Source organism: Rhinolophus hipposideros (assembly GCF_964194185.1).
Source record: "Rhinolophus hipposideros genome assembly, chromosome: 16".
Lineage (NCBI taxonomy): Eukaryota > Metazoa > Chordata > Mammalia > Chiroptera > Rhinolophidae > Rhinolophus > Rhinolophus hipposideros.
In genome coordinates, this window is record NC_138062.1 from 3,264,863 (window position 1) to 3,272,053 (window position 7,191).

Here is a 7,191-nt window from a genome sequence, read left to right on the forward strand (position 1 = left end):
AATGGTTTAGTTTTTACATCAGCAGTTTGAAATGATTTACTATCTTTCATTAAATTGGAATGTCATTGCGTGGTTTCCACTATCTCTAAATAGACAAAATCTATGCCCAATGTCACCATTCTGTCACCCACCAAAAGGCAGTCAGCAGTTACGTGTGTTAGCTACAGAGCAGTACTCCCCAACACCATACAGCAGTATTTAAAAAGGGAGAATCCTAAGCGCTTTTTCTTGAAGATTGGGTAGAAAATGATGAAATAATCCTCTGTTCACTATTGTATTTCTTCCTTTCTTAGAAGTGTCTATTAATTCTAGCTCATCTGTCTGACACCTTTAGAAATGCCAAAATTTCACACTCCAGTTGCTGTACAATTAAGAATTCAAAAGGACTATTAAATGGGGTTTCCACTGACATGAGGGGCAGCTAAATCTTTCAAAGTCTGAAGAAATATGATAGTTTATTTAGAACAGCAGAAAGACTGACACTTTTTCCCATCCACGTTTATACATGAAAAATGGAAAAAAGAAGACAGTTGAAAGAAAAAGTAAAGGGATGAAAATATTTGTTGATGGAGAATTAAACTCCAAGCACTGCACTCACACTTTATTAAGGCTATTTAATATATATATATACATAACTTTGTAAATACTAGTTTATTTTCATAATTATCCTGTGAGGAAGGTATTGTAAATAAGCTCCATTTCCTATAAGAAAATCGAGCCTCAGAGAACAAAGATGATTAGCTTAATTCTAGTTCAAAAGGGAAGAACTTGGTGACCCTGGCTCAACAATACATGCTCTAAGACCTCATGTCCATTACTTCTCTTTCAGAATAAAATCCAGCCTTCAACTATTTTATTACGTCTAGACAAAATAATAAAAAAAAACCCTCTATGACCTTAATTGGGCAAACACAGCTATAAACTGCGGTATTTTAGAGTCACTCTCCAAAGTCGTTCGCGCACTCTTAATCATACAATGCTGAACTCTCAGACTGTGTTGAAAGCGAACTAAATAAAGCCAGCATAATGCATGTTCAAGCACAAAATCAGAGGAGCACAAAAGTGTACTCTGATCAAACCTGCTCATCTCTGCACAGCACCATGAGTCCTTCTGATCCGCGTAACTTTCCTTCTGTTTCCCCTGTAAGGTCAAAGAAGGGGGAAAGGAGAAGAATCAAAGAGGAAAGAAAGGCATGGCACGCAGAACCATAAGGCTGAAAGAAATCCTCTAGTGTGATAACACACCACAAACATTCCTTTAAATATTTTCTCCTTTCAAAACTTGAAAGGAAACTCTCAATTTCCATTATACCGTTCAACAAACTTCTAAGTCATGAAATTGTACCTCCCGTTTTATTTTGCCAATTTCTTGATGATCAGCTGGCCTACTGTTCTGTAGATAACAGCTACAGCTCCATTAATAACTAGAGCTATGTTTAAAAAGATTATTCTTGGCTTGGAACTCTCCACTCCCTTCAACTACTTCTCAAAGCTAGCATTTTCCACTTCTTAAAGCAGTATCTGAAAGGACTTGATAATTAAAAATAACTAATTATTGGTTATTACAGAATCAACTGCAAATATGGAAAATAATTTTTAGTCAAAATGACCATTTGCCACAGTCACTTAAAATTTTACATTTTCTAAATAGACCCATTTATAAATGCTTTAGCAGCTTGGAAATGGAGGGAGCCAATTATTCTTACAAAGGCTGAAGTGGAGCAAAATGTCCAGTCGTGAGTATGAAAAGAACACCGTGAACTTTCCAACTCAGGGCACAGCTGTACCAGCAGACTTATTAATTCTGGAATTTCCTCACTCCGCCGCTTATGCAAGATGAAACTTACTTGACATCACTGCAGTTTCTCAGCCATGACTGCTTTTTATTAAGCTTAGGAAAGTATTGCCTTGAATACCCCTTTTCTTCTGAAAAATACTTTCAACCTCCACATGCACTACAATCCTGTAGAAGGAGGGACAGCTCACTTACTATGAAAGGTGGAAGAGTGCCAGGCTTTTGCCAAAAGAGCAAGCAAGGGTAATCTGTTCAAACTAACTGATCACTAACTGAGTTTTAGAAAAGTATGCTTTAAAAGGTGAAACTTCTCAGAACTAAGAAAAAAGTAAGTAAAATTGTATACGTACTTCAATGGCTTAAGCTGAAGTATTAGTAGATAAATAAAAGGGTGTGCTCCTATTTAAGGTCCTTAAATAGAAGAGCTAGATTTTGATGCTGGACAGGAACTTGCCGTGGCTTCTCAGTATGATGTGATTTCAATAGGAAGAGTTGGTACATAAGGACAGAGAGGGGGAAAAAGCTATTTCTATGATAGTGTAGTTCCGATCCAGAAAGAATGGGCTCACTCACCAGTACTGTGCAATATTCTGAAATACACTTCAATAACAACTTAGGCGGTATAGGCGATAGAGACGTTTCAGGAAACAGGGCTGGAAAAAGTCAGAAGAAAAAAAGATAAATTCAGTATCATGCCCTATTTTAAAACTGCTGATTGAAGAATGAGTACAGAAGCTGCAGCACCAGCAAAACAAATATAAAAGAACAGGAAAAACGGAACTCCAGAATGGAGCCAGCAGAGGGGAGACGTAAGCGGGGCTGAGGGACGCTGTGTTATCTGATGGGTTTCTGGAGCCATTCGCCTCCGAAGGAGTTTTGTTCTACATATACACAATTATCAGATGCGACTTGTCACCCAGGTACACTCATTACATTTTCTTTATCATCCCTCACTTGCAAATGACACATGAAAGTAGTGTATTTAAAGTGCTGACTCAGCTGATCTATCCTAAAGCAGTAATGTGACCTCAACAATTTACTTCACTCTTCATGTGGCGCAAAGGCCACCTCTGCCTGAGACCTTCCCCGACCACCCTTATTGCGGAGAGCACACTTGTAATCTCTTCCTGTGCATTTATTTTTCTTTGTAGCCCTCAGTACTCCCTAACATTAGGAAAACTGCCCACAGGAGAGTGAAGGGGGAGAGTCAGCCAAGGCTGGGCGAGCCAGGAGACCTCAGCGGGAGTGCATGGACGTGTCCTGGACTGCTGTGCAGTTTGGGGGAGACTTCTCAAGGCTGTCCGGGGATCTCTGAGCCAAAGCCACCTGCAGCAGGGGTCCTGCATTTTCCAGGAACAGGGCTGCCCTGGTGTCACTGGCCTGTCAGTCACTGGCTGGGAGCACACAGTGAGGCAGCCTCGGAGAGGATTCCGGGATGAAGGCCATAGTGCCACACAACAGCTCATTACGTCGCTGGAGGGAGGGCCCTGGCTGCCACACATAATTGGGTGTTGTTTTCGATTGTTTATCTTGCCCTCTGAGCGTGGGGACTTTGCTTCTTTTTTTTTTTTTTAACTGTTGTGTCCTCTGAGCCGGTACATAATAAAGAATAAATATTTGTTACATAAATAAATGTATCTCAATTATGGGGAAAATACTACTAGTGTCTATCTTAAAAATACTGCCTTATAAAGTACAGTGTCCAATAAAAGGTAAATGCTCGATAAAGGTTAGCTATTGTTATTATCAAAATAAAAAATTATCAAGATTACACATTTGTAAGAAGGCAAAGGCATTTAGAACTAAAATAGATTCAAGGTTACATTGGAACTACTTTGGGATAAACACGTTTGGCCCTGATTTGGAACTAATAGATGTCGCAGCAATGAATATATTAAATATAACCTAGTCAGAAACACTAAAGAAGCCTGACTACTTTTTAGGATAAACATTAGCATTAGTTCCGCTCTCCAGACTCAAAATTGCAACAAAGGCAGCCTGTTTAGAATCCTGCTAAAATACTTTTTCTTGTGAGCATTCACGTATTTTCTGTCACTTGAGAAAAAATCAATATGGGGACACGTTCCTGCATCAGTATACCCTGTCTCCTCAGAATATGTTTTACACAATCAGAAGGGAATTCCCATGGAATTGCTAGCTACAGAACCCTGCATTTTTAAAAAAAACTAAAATGGCTTTTCATTTAAATACCTGTTTGTAATATTTCGAATCAAGAAACATACTACACTTGGACTCCAATGTGTTGGCACAATCACCTCTGGAGTGTAATGAATAGAAACAGTCACTCCAAGTTCCTTTCTCTTGTGGGGGAGGAGGGGAGTCCATCCTGCCTAAAGAGATTATGCATCTGGAAGTCATAACCAGGGAAAGATAATTCTTCTATAAAATAATGGAAAATTCACCCAAGTGCAAGCAACCTGAAATAACCCTTTCTTCTTTTCTCCCTTACCTTGAAAAAGCAGGCAGGGATATTTTCCAATCTCCACTCTCAAGCTTAATTTTAAAACTCCTAACATCCATTTACTTTCAGTTTACCTCTGTGAGAAACTGGTGCTAATGAAGATTTAAACATAGCTGCTGTGCCTCAGGTCCCAGGGCTCCTGGAACGGCTCTCTCCGGGGCCACACAGCACTCCAGGCTCAGTACCTATGTCAGAACGCAAACCCACATGGACCACATTTATTTGAGAAACATATCCTTTACTTCTGACACATAGAAAGAGATGTGAACATAGTATGTGATTAATTACAGTAAGTTTCATCACAAACTCATAAAATCTATTAAAAACACATTAAATGTACACGTTTATAATGCTATAGGCTGAATGTGTGTGTTCTCCCTAAAACTGATATGTTGAAATCCTAACTTCAACGTGATGGCATTAGGACGTGAGGCGTTTGGGAGATGAGGAGGCCATGAGGGTGTGGGCCTCATGGATGTGATTGGTGCCCTTATAAGAGACCCCACAGAGCCCCCTCACCTCTTCCCTACATGAGGACACAGCGACGACCATCCTCTGTGAAGCAGGCAGCAAGCTGTCTCCAGACACTCAATCTGTTGTTGCCTTAATCTTGGGCTTCTCCGCTTCCAGAACTTTGAGAAATAAATGTCTGTGGTTTATAAGCGACCCAGTTGATGGTATTCTGTTACAGTAGCCCGAACAGACTAAGACACATAGTTTTCAGATACATATATGTATAAATGTGTCAATTATAGTTATTAATCATGATTATCAGAATATATTAAACTATGCCTCTTGTACAATTCCATACCCGGATATTTAGTTACGTGTCCTTGTTAACATAGCAAAAGGATATTAATATTTTGGATATAATAATAAGAATGAGCAAAGAACAAATTATTATTTTGCCAAAAATGACCCTTTAGTGTTGTGCAAATAGCACAATGAAACACTCTGATTTAAATAAACAACCATTTGCTTAGAATCAGAGAACTTTAGAATTAGATGCTATTTTGAAGTATTCTAAATCAAGTCCCTCATTTCCAAAATGGAAACTTAGATCAGAGAAGAAAGTAGCCCAATCTCATACTGCATGTCTCAAGTTAGGAGCCAAGAATTGTGCTTGTGAGCTAACACTCCTTCTATTATCTTATTCTCTCTCCTGTCTCATCCACCTGGAAACAATCCACACATCTCCTGGTGACTTACTGTAAGCAATTCCATATTTACCTCTATCTGCTCAGATATAGCCCTATATAATTGGTATACCCTACTTATTAACAATAAAGAAATGAGAATACGAATAAGGGGGAATGTTAGTAAAAGGTGGTGCCAGAGAAGTAAAAGCCTTTTTTACAACATTAAGAAGTTTTATTTTTATTAGTGAGAAATTGTTAATGGTGATAATATCAAACTAAAATGAATACTCTTTTCTAACTGGGAGTAAATTTCCATACTGTATTAAAGAAAGGAGTAAATATTGTTCCTTCCTCTAAAAACCTCTGGTTCATGTCTTTCAAATTATAGCTGTGTTCTGCTAAGGAGTCTGGAAATCAGTTCAGTTGGTTGTGATCAGTAGCTTTTTAAATAAAATAAAGTAAAATAATATCTGAGTAGATCACTCACAGTAATAATGCTATTTCAGGAACTTTTGATTTTGTTTTATATACGTACCTGTCAACTGGACCATAATGTGCACTACGCTGCTTGCTGTTTCAAATTGAAATGTTAGCGTTGCTTTTAGTAACTGAAGTGGCTGTTCTACATCACATTAAAACTATTATAACTAATTTGATAGAGTTCTTCAGAATTAAAAGAATTTGAAACAGTAGCAGAACAAAACTTGTAGAAAACAACTTAAGCAGAAAACGTTGATTTAAAAATGCAGAAAAAAGCTTTGATACCCAGTGCAATTGTGGGCCAAGAGTTAGTAAGTTTTTTTCCAGCACAATTTCAGGGCTTGTTGCATAGATAAGAGAATGAAAGACTCAAGAGCACTAACAGTTCAGAAGTAGAAATAACTCAGTACTCCAGAATTTCTGCCTTTATGTACACCGATAATTCTTTGATGTATTTCTATCACTGAATATTTTCCAACACGTTTATTACTCTATCAAAAATGTCTTATTTCCCGCCTTTCTTTTGACTTTGAAGTGAATTTCAACAAGGAAGTTCAACTTGAAAACACTGGTGCCCTGAATATTTTTGTCATCTTTACAAAGAAATGTGCTCTCCAGGGCAACTTCCTTTGGGATCAGTGCCTCAGCCAATACGCTGTATGGGCAGAAGACCGGTGTGATTTACTATGGGATTCCTTAAAGAACTACTTTAAACACAAGTCAGTCCAAGATGTACAGTGGTGTGTGTGTGTGTGTGTGTGTGTGTGTGTGTGTGTGTGTACATGTCACATTGATTTAGATCTGTCAGGTTCCCGAGGGGTGAGAAAATACGCTTGGTAAATTTCCAAACCCTTAGGCTTTTCCCTCAAGTCAGAGGATGGACTGCCAGGGACATCGCAATTCAGAAAGAGGAAATCTTCACCTGTAGAATGCTCTGAACCTGCTCCTCATGTTCCTTTTCCATTGGCTTTCAGAAATGAACAAGGTGCCAGTGCCTGAAGACAGAAGAAACTCTGCTTCCCGCTAAGAGTACCGTCGCTCATGAAACTGCAGACTCTTTCCGGGACAATATTTCACAGGAAGCCAATTCCGAGCGTGTAGGTCCTGGGTGCAGTCCTGATTCCAGAGTGTCTGTCATGAGCTTCGGTAGCTTCACCTCCGAGTTTGTTTCTTGTCTGTACAGTGAAGGATCTTAGCAAACTAATCTCTGAGAGCCTTTCCATTGCTAAGATTCTAGCGAATATTATATATAAAACATGGATATTTGTGAACAGAAATCCTAGTGAATGGCTTAA

At 38.8% G+C, this 7,191-nt stretch overlaps 1 long non-coding RNA gene across 1 annotated transcript in view; it reads right to left on the reverse strand.

The window, feature by feature from the left end:
* LOC308509110 overlaps window positions 1–1,169 on the reverse strand; it is a 58,439-nt gene extending 57,270 nt beyond the window's left edge. Inside the window, exon 1 of the long non-coding RNA XR_013995128.1 lies at window positions 1,080–1,169. This is a non-coding gene — a long non-coding RNA (uncharacterized lncRNA). The remainder of the gene's footprint in view (window positions 1–1,079) is intronic.
* Between the last annotated feature and the right edge of the window lie 6,022 nt (window positions 1,170–7,191).